This window comes from Pseudophryne corroboree, chromosome 4, assembly GCF_028390025.1.
Source record: "Pseudophryne corroboree isolate aPseCor3 chromosome 4, aPseCor3.hap2, whole genome shotgun sequence".
NCBI lineage: Eukaryota > Metazoa > Chordata > Amphibia > Anura > Myobatrachidae > Pseudophryne > Pseudophryne corroboree.
The window spans coordinates 62985005-63006604 of record NC_086447.1 but is presented as its reverse complement, the minus strand read 5'-3'; the positions used below and the strand labels follow the sequence as shown (position 1 = coordinate 63006604).

General features: G+C 37.7%; 28 non-coding genes across 28 annotated transcripts; all 28 read right to left on the bottom strand.

The window, feature by feature from the left end:
- Positions 1-197: 197 nt before the first annotated feature.
- TRNAA-UGC (transfer RNA alanine (anticodon UGC)) lies at positions 198-269 on the bottom strand. Its single transcript has one exon. It is a non-coding gene; the product is annotated as a tRNA-Ala (tRNA).
- Positions 270-622: 353 nt separating this feature from the next.
- TRNAA-UGC (transfer RNA alanine (anticodon UGC)) lies at positions 623-694 on the bottom strand. The gene has a single exon. It is a non-coding gene; the product is annotated as a tRNA-Ala (tRNA).
- Positions 695-1569: 875 nt separating this feature from the next.
- On the bottom strand, positions 1570-1641 carry TRNAA-UGC (transfer RNA alanine (anticodon UGC)). Its single transcript has one exon. It is a non-coding gene; the product is annotated as a tRNA-Ala (tRNA).
- A 353-nt stretch (positions 1642-1994) lies between these two features.
- TRNAA-UGC (transfer RNA alanine (anticodon UGC)) lies at positions 1995-2066 on the bottom strand. The gene has a single exon. It is a non-coding gene; the product is annotated as a tRNA-Ala (tRNA).
- A 1300-nt stretch (positions 2067-3366) lies between these two features.
- TRNAA-UGC (transfer RNA alanine (anticodon UGC)) lies at positions 3367-3438 on the bottom strand. Its single transcript has one exon. It is a non-coding gene; the product is annotated as a tRNA-Ala (tRNA).
- A 2239-nt stretch (positions 3439-5677) lies between these two features.
- TRNAA-UGC (transfer RNA alanine (anticodon UGC)) lies at positions 5678-5749 on the bottom strand. The gene has a single exon. It is a non-coding gene; the product is annotated as a tRNA-Ala (tRNA).
- An 875-nt stretch (positions 5750-6624) lies between these two features.
- On the bottom strand, positions 6625-6696 carry TRNAV-UAC (transfer RNA valine (anticodon UAC)). The gene has a single exon. It is a non-coding gene; the product is annotated as a tRNA-Val (tRNA).
- A 353-nt stretch (positions 6697-7049) lies between these two features.
- On the bottom strand, positions 7050-7121 carry TRNAA-UGC (transfer RNA alanine (anticodon UGC)). Its single transcript has one exon. It is a non-coding gene; the product is annotated as a tRNA-Ala (tRNA).
- Positions 7122-7474: 353 nt separating this feature from the next.
- On the bottom strand, positions 7475-7546 carry TRNAA-UGC (transfer RNA alanine (anticodon UGC)). Its single transcript has one exon. It is a non-coding gene; the product is annotated as a tRNA-Ala (tRNA).
- Positions 7547-8421: 875 nt separating this feature from the next.
- On the bottom strand, positions 8422-8493 carry TRNAA-UGC (transfer RNA alanine (anticodon UGC)). The gene has a single exon. It is a non-coding gene; the product is annotated as a tRNA-Ala (tRNA).
- Positions 8494-8846: 353 nt separating this feature from the next.
- Positions 8847-8918, bottom strand: TRNAA-UGC (transfer RNA alanine (anticodon UGC)). The gene has a single exon. It is a non-coding gene; the product is annotated as a tRNA-Ala (tRNA).
- A 1300-nt stretch (positions 8919-10218) lies between these two features.
- TRNAA-UGC (transfer RNA alanine (anticodon UGC)) lies at positions 10219-10290 on the bottom strand. Its single transcript has one exon. It is a non-coding gene; the product is annotated as a tRNA-Ala (tRNA).
- An 875-nt stretch (positions 10291-11165) lies between these two features.
- Positions 11166-11237, bottom strand: TRNAA-UGC (transfer RNA alanine (anticodon UGC)). The gene has a single exon. It is a non-coding gene; the product is annotated as a tRNA-Ala (tRNA).
- Positions 11238-11590: 353 nt separating this feature from the next.
- Positions 11591-11662, bottom strand: TRNAA-UGC (transfer RNA alanine (anticodon UGC)). The gene has a single exon. It is a non-coding gene; the product is annotated as a tRNA-Ala (tRNA).
- Positions 11663-12537: 875 nt separating this feature from the next.
- Positions 12538-12609, bottom strand: TRNAA-UGC (transfer RNA alanine (anticodon UGC)). Its single transcript has one exon. It is a non-coding gene; the product is annotated as a tRNA-Ala (tRNA).
- Positions 12610-12962: 353 nt separating this feature from the next.
- TRNAA-UGC (transfer RNA alanine (anticodon UGC)) lies at positions 12963-13034 on the bottom strand. The gene has a single exon. It is a non-coding gene; the product is annotated as a tRNA-Ala (tRNA).
- An 875-nt stretch (positions 13035-13909) lies between these two features.
- Positions 13910-13981, bottom strand: TRNAV-UAC (transfer RNA valine (anticodon UAC)). The gene has a single exon. It is a non-coding gene; the product is annotated as a tRNA-Val (tRNA).
- A 354-nt stretch (positions 13982-14335) lies between these two features.
- On the bottom strand, positions 14336-14407 carry TRNAA-UGC (transfer RNA alanine (anticodon UGC)). Its single transcript has one exon. It is a non-coding gene; the product is annotated as a tRNA-Ala (tRNA).
- Positions 14408-15282: 875 nt separating this feature from the next.
- TRNAA-UGC (transfer RNA alanine (anticodon UGC)) lies at positions 15283-15354 on the bottom strand. Its single transcript has one exon. It is a non-coding gene; the product is annotated as a tRNA-Ala (tRNA).
- A 355-nt stretch (positions 15355-15709) lies between these two features.
- On the bottom strand, positions 15710-15781 carry TRNAA-UGC (transfer RNA alanine (anticodon UGC)). The gene has a single exon. It is a non-coding gene; the product is annotated as a tRNA-Ala (tRNA).
- An 875-nt stretch (positions 15782-16656) lies between these two features.
- TRNAA-UGC (transfer RNA alanine (anticodon UGC)) lies at positions 16657-16728 on the bottom strand. Its single transcript has one exon. It is a non-coding gene; the product is annotated as a tRNA-Ala (tRNA).
- Positions 16729-17083: 355 nt separating this feature from the next.
- Positions 17084-17155, bottom strand: TRNAA-UGC (transfer RNA alanine (anticodon UGC)). Its single transcript has one exon. It is a non-coding gene; the product is annotated as a tRNA-Ala (tRNA).
- An 875-nt stretch (positions 17156-18030) lies between these two features.
- TRNAA-UGC (transfer RNA alanine (anticodon UGC)) lies at positions 18031-18102 on the bottom strand. The gene has a single exon. It is a non-coding gene; the product is annotated as a tRNA-Ala (tRNA).
- Positions 18103-18457: 355 nt separating this feature from the next.
- TRNAA-UGC (transfer RNA alanine (anticodon UGC)) lies at positions 18458-18529 on the bottom strand. The gene has a single exon. It is a non-coding gene; the product is annotated as a tRNA-Ala (tRNA).
- An 875-nt stretch (positions 18530-19404) lies between these two features.
- TRNAA-UGC (transfer RNA alanine (anticodon UGC)) lies at positions 19405-19476 on the bottom strand. Its single transcript has one exon. It is a non-coding gene; the product is annotated as a tRNA-Ala (tRNA).
- Positions 19477-19831: 355 nt separating this feature from the next.
- On the bottom strand, positions 19832-19903 carry TRNAA-UGC (transfer RNA alanine (anticodon UGC)). The gene has a single exon. It is a non-coding gene; the product is annotated as a tRNA-Ala (tRNA).
- Positions 19904-20778: 875 nt separating this feature from the next.
- On the bottom strand, positions 20779-20850 carry TRNAA-UGC (transfer RNA alanine (anticodon UGC)). Its single transcript has one exon. It is a non-coding gene; the product is annotated as a tRNA-Ala (tRNA).
- Positions 20851-21205: 355 nt separating this feature from the next.
- On the bottom strand, positions 21206-21277 carry TRNAA-CGC (transfer RNA alanine (anticodon CGC)). Its single transcript has one exon. It is a non-coding gene; the product is annotated as a tRNA-Ala (tRNA).
- Between the last annotated feature and the right edge of the window lie 323 nt (positions 21278-21600).

The window sequence follows — 21600 nt, the reverse complement described above, 5'->3', positions numbered from 1 at the left end:
ATAACTTTTATTTCAATGAGGAAACACAGATTCTGGGGAATATAATCTACCACTGAGCAACATCACATTTTATAGACTGGTCAATAATTTTTCACAGTTTGATTGAAACTTTTCCAATTTCTCTAGAGTATTTTAATGCATTTGTTGATCTGGAGAGGTTACATAGAGTTAAGAAAGAATCTACATTTTGCAAAACATGGAGATGCCAGGGATTGAATCCGGGGCCTCATACATGCAAAGCATGCGCTCTACCACTAAGCTACATCCCCTTTGAGTTAGTGTGTTTTGATACCGAGCAATTGCTCTTCTGCATAGTACTCAAGTTCTACTACTTCCACTGTTCTAAGGTTAAACTCAGAGCACGGAGCAAACATAACAATTATACCTTGCTGTATAGATTTCAAGGATACTGTAGGTATCATATGATAACTTTTGTTTCAATGAGGAAACACAGATTCTGGGGAATATAATCTACCACTGAGCAACATCACATTTTATAGACTGGTCAATAATTTTTCACAGTTTGATTGAAACTTTTCCAATTTCTCTTGAGTATTTTAATGCATTTGTTGATCTGGAGAGGTTACATAGAGTTAAGAAAGAATCTACATTTTGCAAAACATGGAGATGCCGGGGATTGAACCCGGGGCCTCATACATGCAAAGCATGCGCTCTACCACTGAGCTACATCCCCTGTAAAAAAGTGTGGTACTCATTCGATTGCAGCTTTGCATTGTACTCAAGTTCTACTATTTTGTAGTGTTCTAAGGGTCATCTCAGAGTATAAAGCAATAAAAACCATTACACTTTGCCAGAGTTCAAGGACACCATAGTTTCCACAGCTGATGAGGATGCAAGTAGATGATCATTCCACACTTTAAATTGCTGTTAGACTTCTTCACCGGAGTCTGGGTTATCATCATAATCCCCTACCTTATGTAATGAATGGCATGGATATTGATCAAGTTTTGCCAAGTAGAGGACAGTCTTACATTCTGTTTTATCAGCAGTGTCAGAACTTGGAAGAAGGGCACATAGGATACCGGCTATGACTGCCTCCTGGGCATTGCTGACTAAGGCTTCACCAGGTATTTTGTACAGAGTTGATATGTGTTTATCTTTTCATGCATTGATTGATCACTAATTACTTGACATTCAAGCCCAAATCCATCCTCCATAGGTTCACAATGTGTTTAAAGATGTCTGTCCTTCTTAATCAATTAGTTTTGCTGTATCGTGTGATTTGTTCTTTTATGAAACTACTGCTTTTATAGTTCATTTCCCAGTGAATTTAAAACTCTGTTTCATAATTACCATATACTTGACATCAGTGTTTGGAGAATGTCAGTAGGTATGATATGGTAACTGCTGGTTAAATAAGGAAACACAGTATCCACAGAATATAATCTACCACTGAGCTACATCACATTTAATAGAATGATCAATTATTTTTCATAATTGGTGTTAATTCTTGCCCATTACTGTAGAGTGCATTCATGCATTTGTTGGTCTTGGGCTCTTCTGAAGAGGTTACATACAGATAAGTAAGACTCTATATTTTGCAAAACATGGAGATGCCGGGGATTGAACCCGGGACCTTATACATGCAAAGCATGCGCTCTACCACTGAGCTACATCCCCTTTGAGTTGGTGCGTTTTGATACCGAGTGATTGCTGTTCTGCATAGTACTCAAGTTCTACTACTTCCACTGTTCTAAGGTTAAACTCAGAGCACGGAGCAAACATAACAATTATACCTTGCTGTATAGATTTCAAGGATACTGTAGGTATCATATGATAACTTTTGTTTCAATGAGGAAACACAGATTCTGGGGAATATAATCTACCACTGAGCAACATCACATTTTATAGACTGGTCAATAATTTTTCACAGTTTGATTGAAACTTTTCCAATTTCTCTAGAGTATTTTAATGCATTTGTTGATCTGGAGAGGTTACATAGAGTTAAGAAAGAATCTACATTTTGCAAAACATGGAGATGCCAGGGATTGAACCCGGGGCCTCATACATGCAAAGCATGCACTCTACCACTGAGCTACATCCCCTGTGAAAAAGTGTGGTACTCATTCGATTGCAGCTTTGCATTGTACTCAAGTTCTACTATTTTCTAGTGTTCTAAGGGTCATCTCAGAGTATAAAGCAATAAAAACCATTACACTTTGCCAGAGTTCAAGGACACCATAGTTTCCACAGCTGATGAGGATGCAAGTAGATGATCATTCCACACTTTAAATTGCTGTTAGACTTCTTCACCGGAGTCTGGGTTATCATCAGAATCCCCTACCTTATGTAATGAATGGCATGGATATTGATCAAGTATTGCCAAGTAGAGGACAGTCTTACATTCTGTTTTATCAGCAGTGTCAGAACTTGGAAGAAGGGCACATAGGATACAGGCTATGACTGCCTCCTGGGCATTGCTGACTAAGGCTTCACCAGGTATTTTGTACAGAGTTGATATGTGTTTATCTTTTCATGTATTGATTGATCACTAATTACTTGACATTCAAGCCCAAATCCATCCTCCATAGGTTCACAATGTGTTTAAAGATGTCTGTCCTTCTTAATCAATTAGTTTTGCTGTATCGTGTGATTTGTTCTTTTATGAAACTACTGCTTTTATAGTTCATTTCCCAGTGAAATTAAAACTCTGTTTCATAATTACCATATACTTGACATCAGTGTTTGGAGAATGTCAATAGGTATGATATGGTAACTGCTGGTTAAATAAGGAAACACAGTATCCACAGAATATAATCTACCACTGAACTACATCACATTTAATAGAATGATCAATTATTTTTCATAATTGGTGTTAATTCTTGCCCATTACTGTAGAGTGCATTCATGCATTTGTTGGTCTTGGGCTCTTCTGAAGAGGTTACATACAGATAAGTAAGAATCTATATTTTGCAAAACATGGAGATGCCGGTGATTGAACATGGGGCCTCATACATGCAAAGCATGCGCTCTACCACTGCGCTACATCCCCTTTGAGTTGGTGTGTTTTGATACCGAGCGATTGCTGTTCTGCATAGTACTCAAGTTCTACTACTTCCACTGTTCTAAGGTTAAACTCAGAGCACGGAGCAAAGATAACAATTATACCTTGCTGTATAGATTTCAAGGATACTGTAGGTATCATATGATAACTTTTATTTCAATGAGGAAACACAGATTCTGGGGAATATAATCTACCACTGAGCAACATCACATTTTATAGACTGGTCAATAATTTTTCATAGTTTGATTGAAACTTTTCCAATTTCTCTAGAGTATTTTAATGCATTTGTTGATCTGGAGAGGTTACATAGAGTTAAGAAAGAATCTACATTTTGCAAAACATGGAGATGCCGGGGATTGAACCCGGGGCCTCATACATGCAAAGCATGCGCTCTACCACTGAGCTACATCCCCTGTGAAAAAGTGTGGTACTCATTCGATTGCAGCTTTGCATTGTACTCAAGTTCTACTATTTTCTAGTGTTCTAAGGGTCATCTCAGAGTATAAAGCAATAAAAACCATTACACTTTGCCAGAGTTCAAGGACACCATAGTTTCCACAGCTGATGAGGATGCAAGTAGATGATCATTCCACACTTTAAATTGCTGTTAGACTTCTTCACCGGAGTCTGGGTTATCATCAGAATCCCCTACCTTATGTAATGAATGGCATGGATATTGATCAAGTATTGCCAAGTAGAGGACAGTCTTACATTCTGTTTTATCAGCAGTGTCAGAACTTGGAAGAAGGGCACATAGGATACAGGCTATGACTGCCTCCTGGGCATTGCTGACTAAGGCTTCACCAGGTATTTTGTACAGAGTTGATATGTGTTTATCTTTTCATGCATTGATTGATCACTAATTACTTGACATTCAAGCCCAAATCCATCCTCCATAGGTTCACAATGTGTTTAAAGATGTCTGTCCTTCTTAATCAATTAGTTTTGCTGTATCGTGTGATTTGTTCTTTTATGAAACTACTGCTTTTATAGTTCATTTCCCAGTGAAAATTAAACTCTGTTTCATAATTACCATATACTTGACATCAGTGTTTGGAGAATGTCAGTAGGTATGATATGGTAACTGCCGGTTAAATAAGGAAACACAGTATCCACAGAATATAATCTACCACTGAGCTACATCACATTTAATAGAATGATCAATTATTTTTCATAATTGGTGTTAATTCTTGCCCATTACTGTAGAGTGCATTCATGCATTTGTTGGTCTTGGGCTCTTCTGAAGAGGTTACATACAGATAAGTAAGAATCTATATTTTGCAAAACATTGAGATGCTGGGGATAGAACTCGGGGCCTCATACATGTAAAGCATGCACTCTACCACTGAGCTACATCCCCTTTGAGTTGGTGTGTTTTGATACCGAGCGATTGCTGTTCTGCATAGTACTCAAGTTCTACTACTTCCACTGTTCTAAGGTTAAACTCAGAGCACGGAGCAAAGATAACAATTATACCTTGCTGTATAGATTTCAAGGATACTGTAGGTATCATATGATAATTTTTATTTCAATGAGGAAACACAGATTCTGGGGAATATAATCTACCACTGAACAACATCACATTTTGTAGACTGGTCAATAATTTTTCACAGTTTGATTGAAACTTTTCCAATTTCTCTAGAGTATTTTAATGCATTTGTTGATCTGGAGAGGTTACATAGAGTTAAGAAAGAATCTACATTTTGCAAAACATGGAGATTGAACCAGGGGCCTCATACATGCAAAGCATGCGCTCTACCACTGAGCTACATCCTCTGTGAAAAAGTGTGGTACTCATTCGATTGCAGCTTTGCATTGTACTCAAGTTCTACTATTTTCTAGTGTTCTAAGGGTCATCTCAGAGTATAAAGCAATAAAAAACCATTACACTTTGCCAGAGTTCAAGGACACCATAGTTTCCACAGCTGATGAGGATGCAAGTAGATGATCATTCCACACTTTAAATTGCTGTTAGACTTCTTCACCGGAGTCTGGGTTATCATCAGAATCCCCAACCTTATGTAATGAATGGCATGGATATTGATCAAGTATTGCCAAGTAGAGGACAGTCTTACATTCTGTTTTATCAGCAGTGTCAGAACTTGGAAGAAGGGCACATAGGATACAGGCTATGACTGCCTCCTGGGCATTGCTGACTAAGGCTTCACCAGGTATTTTGTACAGAGTTGATATGTGTTTATCTTTTCATGCATTGATTGATCACTAATTACTTGACATTCAAGCCCAAATCCATCCTCCATAGGTTCACAATGTGTTTAAAGATGTCTGTCCTTCTTAATCAATTAGTTTTGCTGTATCGTGTGATTTGTTCTTTTATGAAACTACTGCTTTTATAGTTCATTTCCCAGTGAAATTAAAACTCTGTTTCATAATTACCATATACTTGACATCAGTGTTTGGAGAATGTCAGTAGGTATGATATGGTAACTGCTGGTTAAATAAGGAAACACAGTATCCACAGAATATAATCTACCACTGAGCTACATCACATTTAATAGAATGATCAATTATTTTTCATAATTGGTGTTAATTCTTGCCCATTACTGTAGAGTGCATTCATGCATTTGTTGGTCTTGGGCTCTTCTGAAGAGGTTACATACAGATAAGTAAGACTCTATATTTTGCAAAACATGGAGATGCCGGGGATTGAACCCGGGGCCTCATACATGCAAAGCATGCGCTCTACTACTGAGCTACATCCCCTGTGAAAAAGTGTGGTACTCATTCGATTGCAGCTTTGCATTGTACTCAAGTTCTACTATTTTCTAGTGTTCTAATGGTCATCTCAGAGTATAAAGCAATAAAAACCATTACACTTTGCCAGAGTTCAAGGACACCATAGTTTCCACAGCTGATGAGGATGCAAGTAGATGATCATTCCACACTTTAAATTGCTGTTAGACTTCTTCACCGGAGTCTGGGTTATCATCAGAATCCCCTACCTTATGTAATGAATGGCATGGATATTGATCAAGTATTGCCAAGTAGAGGACAGTCTTATATTCTGTTTTATCAGCAGTGTCAGAACTTGGAAGAAGGGCACATAGGATACAGGCTATGACTGCCTCCTGGGCATTGCTGACTAAGGCTTCACCAGGTATTTTGTACAGAGTTGATATGTGTTTATCTTTTCATGTATTGATTGATCACTAATTACTTGACATTCAAGCCCAAATCCATCCTCCATAGGTTCACAATGTGTTTAAAGATGTCTGTCCTTCTTAATCAATTAGTTTTGCTGTATCGTGTGATTTGTTCTTTTATGAAACTACTGCTTTTATAGTTCATTTCCCAGTGAAAATTAAACTCTGTTTCATAATTACCATATACTTGACATCAGTGTTTGGAGAATGTCAGTAGGTATGATATGGTAATTCCCGGTTAAATAAGGAAACACAGTATCCACAGAATATAATCTACCACTGAGCTACATCACATTTAATAGAATGATCAATTATTTTTCATAATTGGTGTTAATTCTTGCCCATTACTGTAGAGTGCATTCATGCATTTGTTGGTCTTGGGCTCTTCTGAAGAGGTTACATACAGATAAGTAAGAATCTATATTTTGCAAAACATGGAGATGCTGGGAATTGAACCCGGGGCCTCATACATGTAAAGCATGCGCTCTACCACTGAGCTACATCCCCTTTGAGTTGGTGTGTTTTGATACCGAGCGATTGCTGTTCTGCATAGTACTCAAGTTCTACTACTTCCACTGTTCTAAGGTTAAACTCAGAGCACGGAGCAAAGATAACAATTATACCATGCTGTATAAATTTCAAGGATACTGTAGGTATCATATGATAACTTTTATTTCAATGAGGAAACACAGATTCTGGGGAATATAATCTACCACTGAGCAACATCACATTTTATAGACTGGTCAATAATTTTTCACAGTTTGATTGAAACTTTTCCAATTTCTCTAGAGTATTTTAATGCATTTGTTGATCTGGAGAGGTTACATAGAGTTAAGAAAGAATCTACATTTTGCAAAACATGGAGATGCCAGGGATTGAATCCGGGGCCTCATACATGCAAAGCATGCGCTCTACCACTAAGCTACATCCCCTTTGAGTTAGTGTGTTTTGATACCGAGCAATTGCTCTTCTGCATAGTACTCAAGTTCTACTACTTCCACTGTTCTAAGGTTAAACTCAGAGCACGGAGCAAACATAACAATTATACCTTGCTGTATAGATTTCAAGGATACTGTAGGTATCATATGATAACTTTTGTTTCAATGAGGAAACACAGATTCTGGGGAATATAATCTACCACTGAGCAACATCACATTTTATAGACTGGTCAATAATTTTTCACAGTTTGATTGAAACTTTTCCAATTTCTCTTGAGTATTTTAATGCATTTGTTGATCTGGAGAGGTTACATAGAGTTAAGAAAGAATCTACATTTTGCAAAACATGGAGATGCCGGGGATTGAACCCGGGGCCTCATACATGCAAAGCATGCGCTCTACCACTGAGCTACATCCCCTGTAAAAAAGTGTGGTACTCATTCGATTGCAGCTTTGCATTGTACTCAAGTTCTACTATTTTGTAGTGTTCTAAGGGTCATCTCAGAGTATAAAGCAATAAAAACCATTACACTTTGCCAGAGTTCAAGGACACCATAGTTTCCACAGCTGATGAGGATGCAAGTAGATGATCATTCCACACTTTAAATTGCTGTTAGACTTCTTCACCGGAGTCTGGGTTATCATCATAATCCCCTACCTTATGTAATGAATGGCATGGATATTGATCAAGTTTTGCCAAGTAGAGGACAGTCTTACATTCTGTTTTATCAGCAGTGTCAGAACTTGGAAGAAGGGCACATAGGATACCGGCTATGACTGCCTCCTGGGCATTGCTGACTAAGGCTTCACCAGGTATTTTGTACAGAGTTGATATGTGTTTATCTTTTCATGCATTGATTGATCACTAATTACTTGACATTCAAGCCCAAATCCATCCTCCATAGGTTCACAATGTGTTTAAAGATGTCTGTCCTTCTTAATCAATTAGTTTTGCTGTATCGTGTGATTTGTTCTTTTATGAAACTACTGCTTTTATAGTTCATTTCCCAGTGAATTTAAAACTCTGTTTCATAATTACCATATACTTGACATCAGTGTTTGGAGAATGTCAGTAGGTATGATATGGTAACTGCTGGTTAAATAAGGAAACACAGTATCCACAGAATATAATCTACCACTGAGCTATATCACATTTAATAGAATGATCAATTATTTTTCATAATTGGTGTTAATTCTTGCCCATTACTGTAGAGTGCATTCATGCATTTGTTGGTCTTGGGCTCTTCTGAAGAGGTTACATACAGATAAGTAAGACTCTATATTTTGCAAAACATGGAGATGCCGGGGATTGAACCCGGGACCTTATACATGCAAAGCATGCGCTCTACCACTGAGCTACATCCCCTTTGAGTTGGTGCGTTTTGATACCGAGTGATTGCTGTTCTGCATAGTACTCAAGTTCTACTACTTCCACTGTTCTAAGGTTAAACTCAGAGCACGGAGCAAACATAACAATTATACCTTGCTGTATAGATTTCAAGGATACTGTAGGTATCATATGATAACTTTTGTTTCAATGAGGAAACACAGATTCTGGGGAATATAATCTACCACTGAGCAACATCACATTTTATAGACTGGTCAATAATTTTTCACAGTTTGATTGAAACTTTTCCAATTTCTCTAGAGTATTTTAATGCATTTGTTGATCTGGAGAGGTTACATAGAGTTAAGAAAGAATCTACATTTTGCAAAACATGGAGATGCCAGGGATTGAACCCGGGGCCTCATACATGCAAAGCATGCACTCTACCACTGAGCTACATCCCCTGTGAAAAAGTGTGGTACTCATTCGATTGCAGCTTTGCATTGTACTCAAGTTCTACTATTTTCTAGTGTTCTAAGGGTCATCTCAGAGTATAAAGCAATAAAAACCATTACACTTTGCCAGAGTTCAAGGACACCATAGTTTCCACAGCTGATGAGGATGCAAGTAGATGATCATTCCACACTTTAAATTGCTGTTAGACTTCTTCACCGGAGTCTGGGTTATCATCAGAATCCCCTACCTTATGTAATGAATGGCATGGATATTGATCAAGTATTGCCAAGTAGAGGACAGTCTTACATTCTGTTTTATCAGCAGTGTCAGAACTTGGAAGAAGGGCACATAGGATACAGGCTATGACTGCCTCCTGGGCATTGCTGACTAAGGCTTCACCAGGTATTTTGTACAGAGTTGATATGTGTTTATCTTTTCATGTATTGATTGATCACTAATTACTTGACATTCAAGCCCAAATCCATCCTCCATAGGTTCACAATGTGTTTAAAGATGTCTGTCCTTCTTAATCAATTAGTTTTGCTGTATCGTGTGATTTGTTCTTTTATGAAACTACTGCTTTTATAGTTCATTTCCCAGTGAAATTAAAACTCTGTTTCATAATTACCATATACTTGACATCAGTGTTTGGAGAATGTCAATAGGTATGATATGGTAACTGCTGGTTAAATAAGGAAACACAGTATCCACAGAATATAATCTACCACTGAACTACATCACATTTAATAGAATGATCAATTATTTTTCATAATTGGTGTTAATTCTTGCCCATTACTGTAGAGTGCATTCATGCATTTGTTGGTCTTGGGCTCTTCTGAAGAGGTTACATACAGATAAGTAAGAATCTATATTTTGCAAAACATGGAGATGCCGGTGATTGAACATGGGGCCTCATACATGCAAAGCATGCGCTCTACCACTGCGCTACATCCCCTTTGAGTTGGTGTGTTTTGATACCGAGCGATTGCTGTTCTGCATAGTACTCAAGTTCTACTACTTCCACTGTTCTAAGGTTAAACTCAGAGCACGGAGCAAAGATAACAATTATACCTTGCTGTATAGATTTCAAGGATACTGTAGGTATCATATGATAACTTTTATTTCAATGAGGAAACACAGATTCTGGGGAATATAATCTACCACTGAGCAACATCACATTTTATAGACTGGTCAATAATTTTTCATAGTTTGATTGAAACTTTTCCAATTTCTCTAGAGTATTTTAATGCATTTGTTGATCTGGAGAGGTTACATAGAGTTAAGAAAGAATCTACATTTTGCAAAACATGGAGATGCCGGGGATTGAACCCGGGGCCTCATACATGCAAAGCATGCGCTCTACCACTGAGCTACATCCCCTGTGAAAAAGTGTGGTACTCATTCGATTGCAGCTTTGCATTGTACTCAAGTTCTACTATTTTCTAGTGTTCTAAGGGTCATCTCAGAGTATAAAGCAATAAAAACCATTACACTTTGCCAGAGTTCAAGGACACCATAGTTTCCACAGCTGATGAGGATGCAAGTAGATGATCATTCCACACTTTAAATTGCTGTTAGACTTCTTCACCGGAGTCTGGGTTATCATCAGAATCCCCTACCTTATGTAATGAATGGCATGGATATTGATCAAGTATTGCCAAGTAGAGGACAGTCTTACATTCTGTTTTATCAGCAGTGTCAGAACTTGGAAGAAGGGCACATAGGATACAGGCTATGACTGCCTCCTGGGCATTGCTGACTAAGGCTTCACCAGGTATTTTGTACAGAGTTGATATGTGTTTATCTTTTCATGCATTGATTGATCACTAATTACTTGACATTCAAGCCCAAATCCATCCTCCATAGGTTCACAATGTGTTTAAAGATGTCTGTCCTTCTTAATCAATTAGTTTTGCTGTATCGTGTGATTTGTTCTTTTATGAAACTACTGCTTTTATATTTCATTTCCCAGTGAAATTAAAACTCTGTTTCATAATTACCATATACTTGACATCAGTGTTTGGAGAATGTCAGTAGGTATGATATGGTAACTGCTGGTTAAATAAGGAAACACAGTATCCACAGAATATAATCTACCACTGAGCTACATCACATTTAATAGAATAATCAATTATTTTTCATAATTGGTGTTAATTCTTGCCCATTACTGTAGAGTGCATTCATGCATTTGTTGGTCTTGGGCTCTTCTGAAGAGGTTACATACAGATAAGTAAGACTCTATATTTTGCAAAACATGGAGATGCCAGGGATTGAACCCGGGGCCTCATACATGCAAAGCATGCGCTCTACCACTGAGCTACATCCCCTTTGAGTTGGTGTGTTTTGATACCGAGCGATTGCTGTTCTACATAGTACTCAAGTTCTACTACTTCCACTGTTCTAAGGTTAAACTCAGAGCACGGAGCAAAGATAACAATTATACCTTGCTGTATAGATTTCAAGGATACTGTAGGTATCATATGATAACTTTTATTTCAATGAGGAAACACAGATTCTGGGGAATATAATCTACCACTGAGCAACATCACATTTTATAGACTGGTCAATAATTTTTCATAGTTTGATTGAAACTTTTCCAATTTCTCTAGAGTATTTTAATGCATTTGTTGATCTGGAGAGGTTACATAGAGTTAAGAAAGAATCTACATTTTGCAAAACATGGAGATGCCGGGGATTGAACCCGGGGCCTCATACATGCAAAGCATGCGCTCTACCACTGAGCTACATCCCCTGTGAAAAAGTGTAGTACTCATTCGATTGCAGCTTTGCATTGTACTCAAGTTCTACTATTTTCTAGTGTTCTAAGGGTCATCTCAGAGTATAAAGCAATAAAAACCATTACACTTTGCCAGAGTTCAAGGACACCATAGTTTCCACAGCTGATGAGGATGCAAGTAGATGATCATTCCACACTTTAAATTGCTGTTAGACTTCTTCACCGGAGTCTGGGTTATCATCAGAATCCCCTACCTTATGTAATGAATGGCATGGATATTGATCAAGTATTGCCAAGTAGAGGACAGTCTTACATTCTGTTTTATCAGCAGTGTCAGAACTTGGAAGAAGGGCACATAGGATACAGGCTATGACTGCCTCCTGGGCATTGCTGACTAAGGCTTCACCAGGTATTTTGTACAGAGTTGATATGTGTTTATCTTTTCATGTATTGATTGATCACTAATTACTTGACATTCAAGCCCAAATCCATCCTCCATAGGTTCACAATGTGTTTAAAGATGTCTGTCCTTCTTAATCAATTAGTTTTGCTGTATCGTGTGATTTGTTCTTTTATGAAACTACTGCTTTTATAGTTCATTTCCCAGTGAAATTAAAACTCTGTTTCATAATTACCATATACTTGACATCAGTGTTTGGAGAATGTCAGTAGGTATGATATGGTAACTGCTGGTTAAATAAGGAAACACAGTATCCACAGAATATAATCTACCACTGAGCTACATCACATTTAATAGAATGATCAATTATTTTTTATAATTGGTGTTAATTCTTGCCCATTACTGTAGAGTGCATTCATGCATTTGTTGGTCTTGGGCTCTTCTGAAGAGGTTACATACAGATAAGTAAGACTCTATATTTTGCAAAACATGGAGATGCCAGGGATTGAACCCGGGGCCTCATACATGCAAAGCATGTACTCTACCACTGAGCTACATCCCCTTTGAGTTGGTGTGTTTTGATACCGAGCGATTGCTGTTCTGCATAGTACTCAAGTTCTAGTACTTCCACTGTTCTAAGGTTAAACTCAGAGCACGGAGCAAAGATAACAATTATACCTTGCTGTATAGATTTCAAGGATACTGTAGGTATCATATGATAACTTTTATTTCAATGAGGAAACACAGATTCTGGGGAATATTATCTACCACTGAGCAACATCACATTTTATAGACTGGTCAATAATTTTTCATAGTTTGATTGAAACTTTTCCAATTTCTCTAGAGTATTTTAATGCATTTGTTGATCTGGAGAGGTTACATAGAGTTAAGAAAGAATCTACATTTTGCAAAACATGGAGATGCCGGGGATTGAACCCGGGGCCTCATACATGCAAAGCATGCGCTCTACCACTGAGCTACATCCCCTGTGAAAAAGTGTGGTACTCATTCGATTGCAGCTTTGCATTGTACTCAAGTTCTACTATTTTCTAGTGTTCTAAGGGTCATCTCAGAGTATAAAGCAATAAAAACCATTACACTTTGCCAGAGTTCAAGGACACCATAGTTTCCACAGCTGATGAGGATGCAAGTAGATGATCATTCCACACTTTAAATTGCTGTTAGACTTCTTCACCGGAGTCTGGGTTATCATCAGAATCCCCTACCTTATGTAATGAATGGCATGGATATTGATCAAGTATTGCCAAGTAGAGGACAGTCTTACATTCTGTTTTATCAGCAGTGTCAGAACTTGGAAGAAGGGCACATAGGATACAGGCTATGACTGCCTCCTGGGCATTGCTGACTAAGGCTTCACCAGGTATTTTGTACAGAGTTGATATGTGTTTATCTTTTCATGTATTGATTGATCACTAATTACTTGACATTCAAGCCCAAATCCATCCTCCATAGGTTCACAATGTGTTTAAAGATGTCTGTCCTTCTTAATCAATTAGTTTTGCTGTATCGTGTGATTTGTTCTTTTATGAAACTACTGCTTTTAGAGTTCATTTCCCAGTGAAAATTAAACTCTGTTTCATAATTACCATATACTTGACATCAGTGTTTGGAGAATGTCAGTAGGTATGATATGGTAACTGCCGGTTAAATAAGGAAACACAGTATCCACAGAATATAATCTACCACTGAGCTACATCACATTTAATAGAATGATCAATTATTTTTCATAATTGGTGTTAATTCTTGCCCATTACTGTAGAGTGCATTCATGCATTTGTTGGTCTTGGGCTCTTCTGAAGAGGTTACATACAGATAAGTAAGAATCTATATTTTGCAAAACATGGAGATGCTGGGGATTGAACCTGGGGCCTCATACATGTAAAGCATGCGCTCTACCACTGAGCTACATCCCCTCTGAGTTGCTGTGTTTTGATACCGAGCGATTGCTGTTCTGCATAGTACTCAAGTTCTACTACTTCCACTGTTCTAAGGTTAAACTCAGAGCACGGAGCAAAGATAACAATTATACCTTGCTGTATAGATTTCAAGGATACTGTAGGTATCATATGATAACTTTTATTTCAATGAGGAAACACAGATTCTGGGGAATATAATCTTCCACTGAGCAACATCACATTTTATAGACTGGTCAATAATTTTTCATAGTTTGATTGAAACTTTTCCAATTTCTCTAGAGTTTTTTTAATGCATTTGTTGATCTGGAGAGGTTACATAGAGTTAAGAAAGAATCTACATTTTGCAAAACATGGAGATGCCGGGGATTGAACCCAGGGCCTCATACATGCAAAGCATGCGCTCTACCACTGAGCTACATCCCCTGTGAAAAAGTATGGCACTCATTCGATTGCAGCTTTGCATTGTACTTAAGTTCTACTATTTTCTAGTGTTCTAAGGGTCATCTACGAGTATATAGCAATAAAAACCATTAGACTTTGCCAGAGTTCAAGGACACCATAATTTCCACAGCTGATGAGGATGCAAGTAGATGATCATTCCACACTTTAAATTGCTGTTAGACTTCTTCACCGGAGTCTGGGTTATCATCAGAATCCCCTACCTTATGTAATGAATGGCATGGATATTGATCAAGTATTGCCAAGTAGAGGACAGTCTTACATTCTGTTTTATCAGCAGTGTCAGAACTTGGAAGAAGGGCACATAGGATGCAGGCTATGACTGCCTCCTGGGCATTGCTGACTAAGGCTTCACCAGGTATTTTGTACAGAGTTGATATGTGTTTATCTTTTCATGCATTGATTGATCACTAATTACTTGACATTCAAGCCCAAATCCATCCTCCATAGGTTCACAATGTGTTTAAAGATGTCTGTCCTTCTTAATCAATTAGTTTTGCTGTATCGTGTGATTTGTTCTTTTATGAAACTACTGCTTTTATAGTACATTTCCCAGTGAAATTAAAACTCTGTTTCATAATTACCATATACTTGACATCAGTGTTTGGAGAATGTCAGTAGGTATGATATGGTAACTGCTGGTTAAATAAGGAAACACAGTATCCACAGAATATAATCTACCACTGAGCTACATCACTTTTAATAGAATGATCAATTATTTTTTATAATTGGTGTTAATTCTTGCCCATTACTGTAGAGTGCATTCATGCATTTGTTGGTCTTGGGCTCTTCTGAAGAGGTTACATACACATAATTAAGAATCTATATTATTCAAAACATGGAGATGCTGGGGATTGAACCCAGGGCCTCATACATGCAAAGCATGTGCTCTACCACTGAGCTACATCCCCTCTGAGTTGGTGTGTTTTGATACCGAGCGATTGCTGTTCTGCATAGTACTCAAGTTCTACTACTTCCACTGTTCTAAGGTTAAACTCAGAGCACGGAGCAAAGATAACAATTATACCTTGCTGTATAGATTTCAAGGATACTGTAGGTATCATATGATAACTTTTATTTCAATGAGGAAACACAGATTCTGGGGAATATAATCTTCCACTGAGCAACATCACATTTTATAGACTGGTCAATAATTTTTCATAGTTTGATTGAAACTTTTCCAATTTCTCTAGAGTTTTTTTTAATGCATTTGTTGATCTGGAGAGGTTACATAGAGTTAAGAAAGAATCTACATTTTGCAAAACATGGAGATGCCGGGGATTGAACCCGGGGCCTCATACATGCACAGCATGCGCTCTACCACTGAGCTACATCCCCTGTGAAAAAGTGTGGCACTCATTTGATTGCAGCTATGCATTGTACTTAAATTCTACTATTTTCTAGTGTTCTAAGGGTCATCTCCGAGTATAAAGCAATAAAAACCATTACACTTTGCCAGAGTTCAAGGACACCATAATTTCCACAGCTGATGAAGATGCAAGTAGATGATCATTCCACACTTTAAATTGCTGTTAGACTTCTTTACCGGAGTCTGGGTTATCATCAGAATCCCCTACCTTATGTAATGAATGGCATGGATATTGATCAAGTATTGCCAAGTAGAGGACAGTCTTACATTCTTTTTTATCAGCAGTGTCAGAACTTGGAAGAAGGGCACATAGTATGCAGGCTATGACTGCCTCCTGGGCATTGCTGACTAAGGCTTCACCAGGTATTTTGTACAGAGTTGATATGTGTTTATCTTTTCATGCATTGATTGATCACTAATTACTTGACATTCAAGCCCAAATCCATCCTCCATAGGTTCACAATGTGTTTAAAGATGTCTGTCCTTCTTAATCAATTAGTTTTGCTGTATCTTGTTATTTGTTCTTTTATGAAACTACTGCTTTTATAGTACATTTCCCAGTGAAATTAAAACTCTGTTTCATAATTACCATATACTTGACATCAGTGTTTGGAGAATGTCAGTAGGTATGATATGGTAACTGCTGGTTAAATAAGGAAACACAGTATCCACAGAATATAATCTACCACTGAGCTACATCACATTTAATAGAATGATCAATTATTTTTTATAATTGGTGTTAATTCTTGCCCATTACTGTAGAGTGCATTCATGCATTTGTTGGTCTTGGGCTCTTCTGAAGAGGTTACATACAGATAAGTAAGAATCTATATTTTTCAAAACATGGAGATGCCGGGGATTGAACACGGGGCTTCATACATGCAAAGCATGTGCTCTACCACTGAGCTACATCCCCTCTGAGTTGGTGTGTTTTGATACCGAGCGATTGCTGTTCTGAATAGTACTCAAGTTCTACTACTTCCACTGTTCTAAGGTTAAACTCAGAGCACGGAGCAAAGATAACAATTATACCTTGCTGTATAGATTTCAAGGATACTGTAGGTATCATATGATAACTTTTATTTCAATGAGGAAACACAGATTCTGGGGAATATAATCTTCCACTGAGCAACATCACATTTTATAGACTGGTCAATAATTTTTCATAGTTTGATTGAAACTTTTCCAATTTCTCTAGAGTTTTTTTTAATGCATTTGTTGATCTGGAGAGGTTACATAGAGTTAAGAAAGAATCTACATTTTGCAAAACATGGAGATGCCGGGGATTGAACCCGGGGCCTCATACATGCACAGCATGCGCTCTACCACTGAGCTACATCCCCTGTGAAAAAGTGTGGCACTCATTTGATTGCAGCTATGCATTGTACTTAAATTCTACTATTTTCTAGTGTTCTAAGGGTCATCTCCGAGTATAAAGCAATAAAAACCATTACACTTTGCCAGAGTTCAAGGACACCATAATTTCCACAGCTGATGAAGATGCAAGTAGATGATCATTCCACACTTTAAATTGCTGTTAGACTTCTTTACCGGAGTCTGGGTTATCATCAGAATCCCCTACCTTATGTAATGAATGGCATGGATATTGATCAAGTATTGCCAAGTAGAGGACAGTCTTACATTCTTTTTTATCAGCAGTGTCAGAACTTGGAAGAAGGGCACATAGTATGCAGGCTATGACTGCCTCCTGGGCATTGCTGACTAAGGCTTCACCAGGTATTTTGTACAGAGTTGATATGTGTTTATCTTTTCATGCATTGATTGATCACTAATTACTTGACATTCAAGCCCAAATCCATCCTCCATAGGTTCACAATGTGTTTAAAGATGTCTGTCCTTCTTAATCAATTAGTTTTGCTGTATCTTGTTATTTGTTCTTTTATGAAACTACTGCTTTTATAGTACATTTCCCAGTGAAATTAAAACTCTGTTTCATAATTACCATATACTTGACATCAGTGTTTGGAGAATGTCAGTAGGTATGATATGGTAACTGCTGGTTAAATAAGGAAACACAGTATCCACAGAATATAATCTACCACTGAGCTACATCACATTTAATAGAATGATCAATTATTTTTTATAATTGGTGTTAATTCTTGCCCATTACTGTAGAGTGCATTCATGCATTTGTTGGTCTTGGGCTCTTCTGAAGAGGTTACATACAGATAAGTAAGAATCTATATTTTTCAAAACATGGAGATGCCGGGGATTGAACCCGGGGCTTCATACATGCAAAGCATGTGCTCTACCACTGAGCTACATCCCCTCTGAGTTGGTGTGTTTTGATACCGAGCGATTGCTGTTCTGAATAGTACTCAAGTTCTACTACTTCCACTGTTCTAAGGTTAAACTCAGAGCACGGAGCAAAGATAACAATTATACCTTGCTGTATAGATTTCAAGGATACTGTAGGTATCATATGATAACTTTTATTTCAATGAGGAAACACAGATTCTGGGGAATATAATCTTCCACTGAGCAACATCACATTTTATAGACTGGTCAATAATTTTTCATAGTTTGATTGAAACTTTTCCAATTTCTCTAGAGTTTTTTTTAATGCATTTGTTGATCTGGAGAGGTTACATAGAGTTAAGAAAGAATCTACATTTTGCAAAACATGGAGATGCCGGGGATTGAACCCGGGGCCTCATACATGCACAGCATGCGCTCTACCACTGAGCTACATCCCCTGTGAAAAAGTGTGGCACTCATTTGATTGCAGCTATGCATTGTACTTAAATTCTACTATTTTCTAGTGTTCTAAGGGTCATCTCCGAGTATAAAGCAATAAAAACCATTACACTTTGCCAGAGTTCAAGGACACCATAATTTCCACAGCTGATGAAGATGCAAGTAGATGATCATTCCACACTTTAAATTGCTGTTAGACTTCTTTACCGGAGTCTGGGTTATCATCAGAATCCCCTACCTTATGTAATGAATGGCATGGATATTGATCAAGTATTGCCAAGTAGAGGACAGTCTTACATTCTTTTTTATCAGCAGTGTCAGAACTTGGAAGAAGGGCACATAGTATGCAGGCTATGACTGCCTCCTGGGCATTGCTGACTAAGGCTTCACCAGGTATTTTGTACAGAGTTGATATGTGTTTATCTTTTCATGCATTGATTGATCACTAATTACTTGACATTCAAGCCCAAATCCATCCTCCATAGGTTCACAATGTGTTTAAAGATGTCTGTCCTTCTTAATCAATTAGTTTTGCTGTATCTTGTTATTTGTTCTTTTATGAAACTACTGCTTTTATAGTACATTTCCCAGTGAAATTAAAACTCTGTTTCATAATTACCATATACTTGACATCAGTGTTTGGAGAATGTCAGTAGGTATGATATGGTAACTGCTGGTTAAATAAGGAAACACAGTATCCACAGAATATAATCTACCACTGAGCTACATCACATTTAATAGAATGATCAATTATTTTTTATAATTGGTGTTAATTCTTGCCCATTACTGTAGAGTGCATTCATGCATTTGTTGGTCTTGGGCTCTTCTGAAGAGGTTACATACAGATAAGTAAGAATCTATATTTTTCAAAACATGGAGATGCCGGGGATTGAACCCGGGGCTTCATACATGCAAAGCATGTGCTCTACCACTGAGCTACATCCCCTCTGAGTTGGTGTGTTTTGATACCGAGCGATTGCTGTTCTGAATAGTACTCAAGTTCTACTACTTCCACTGTTCTAAGGTTAAACTCAGAGCACGGAGCAAAGATAACAATTATACCTTGCTGTATAGATTTCAAGGATACTGTAGGTATCATATGATAACTTTTATTTCAATGAGGAAACACAGATTCTGGGGAATATAATCTTCCACTGAGCAACATCACATTTTATAGACTGGTCAATAATTTTTCATAGTTTGATTGAAACTTTTCCAATTTCTCTAGAGTTTTTTTTAATGCATTTGTTGATCTGGAGAGGTTACATAGAGTTAAGAAAGAATCTACATTTTGCAAAACATGGAGATGCCGGGGATTGAACCCGGGGCCTCATACATGCACAGCATGCGCTCTACCACTGAGCTACATCCCCTGTGAAAAAGTGTGGCACTCATTTGATTGCAGCTATGCATTGTACTTAAATTCTACTATTTTCTAGTGTTCTAAGGGTCATCTCCGAGTATAAAGCAATAAAAACCATTACACTTTGCCAGAGTTCAAGGACACCATAATTTCCACAGCTGATGAAGATGCAAGTAGATGATCATTCCACACTTTAAATTGCTGTTAGACTTCTTTACCGGAGTCTGGGTTATCATCAGAATCCCCTACCTTATGTAATGAATGGCATGGATATTGATCAAGTATTGCCAAGTAGAGGACAGTCTTACATTCTTTTTTATCAGCAGTGTCAGAACTTGGAAGAAGGGCACATAGTATGCAGGCTATGACTGCCTCCTGGGCATTGCTGACTAAGGCTTCACCAGGTATTTTGTACAGAGTTGATATGTGTTTATCTTTTCATGCATTGATTGATCACTAATTACTTGACATTCAAGCCCAAATCCATCCTCCATAGGTTCACAATGTGTTTAAAGATGTCTGTCCTTCTTAATCAATTAGTTTTGCTGTATCGTGTGATTTGTTCTTTTATGAAACTACTGCTTTTATAGTACATTTCCCAGTGAAATTAAAACTCTGTTTCATAATTACCATATACTTGACATCAGTGTTTGGAGAATGTCAGTAGGTATGATATGGTAACTGCTGGTTAAATAAGGAAACACAGTATCCACAGAATATAATCTACCACTGAGCTACATCACATTTAATAGAATGATCAATTATTTTTTATAATTGGTGTTAATTCTTGCCCATTACTGTAGAGTGCATTCATGCATTTGTTGGTCTTGGGCTCTTCTGAAGAGGTTACATACAGATAATTAAGAATCTATATTTTGCAAAACATGGAGATGCCGGGGATTGAACCCGGGGCCTCATACATGCAAAGCATGCGCTCTACCAATGAGCTACATCCCCTCTGAGTCGGCGTGTTTTGAAACCGAGCGATTGCTGTTCTGCATAGTACTCAAGTTCTACTACTTCCACTGTTCTAAGGTTAAACTCAGAGCATGGAGCAAAGATAACAATTATACCTTGTTGTATAGATTTCAAGGATACTGTAGGTATCATATGATAACTTTTATTTTAATGAGGAAACACATATTCTGGGGAATATAATCCACCACTGAGCAACATCACATTTTAAAGACTGGTCAATAATTTTTCATAGTTTGATTGATACTTTTCCAATTTCTCTAGAGTTTTTTTTTATGCATTTGTTGATCTGGAGAGGTTACATAGAGTTAAGAAAGAATCTACATTTTGCAAAACATGGAGATGCCAGGAATTTAACCCGGGGCCTCATACATGCGAAGCATGAGCTCTACCACTGAGCTACATCCCCTGTGAAAAAGTGTGGTACTCATTCGATTGCAGCTTTACATTGTACTCAAGTTCTACTATTTTCTAGTGTTCTAAGGGTTATCTTCGAGTATAAAGCAATAAAAACAATTACACTTTGCCAGAGTTCAAGGACACCATAGTTTCCACAGCTGATGAGGATGCAAGTAGATGATCCTTCCACACTTTAAATTGCTGTTAGACTTCTTCACCGGAGTCTGGGTTATCATCAGAATCCCCTACCTTATGTAATGAATGGCATGGATATTGATCAAGTATTGCCAAGTAGAGGACAGTCTTACATTCTGTTTTATCAGCAGTGTCAGA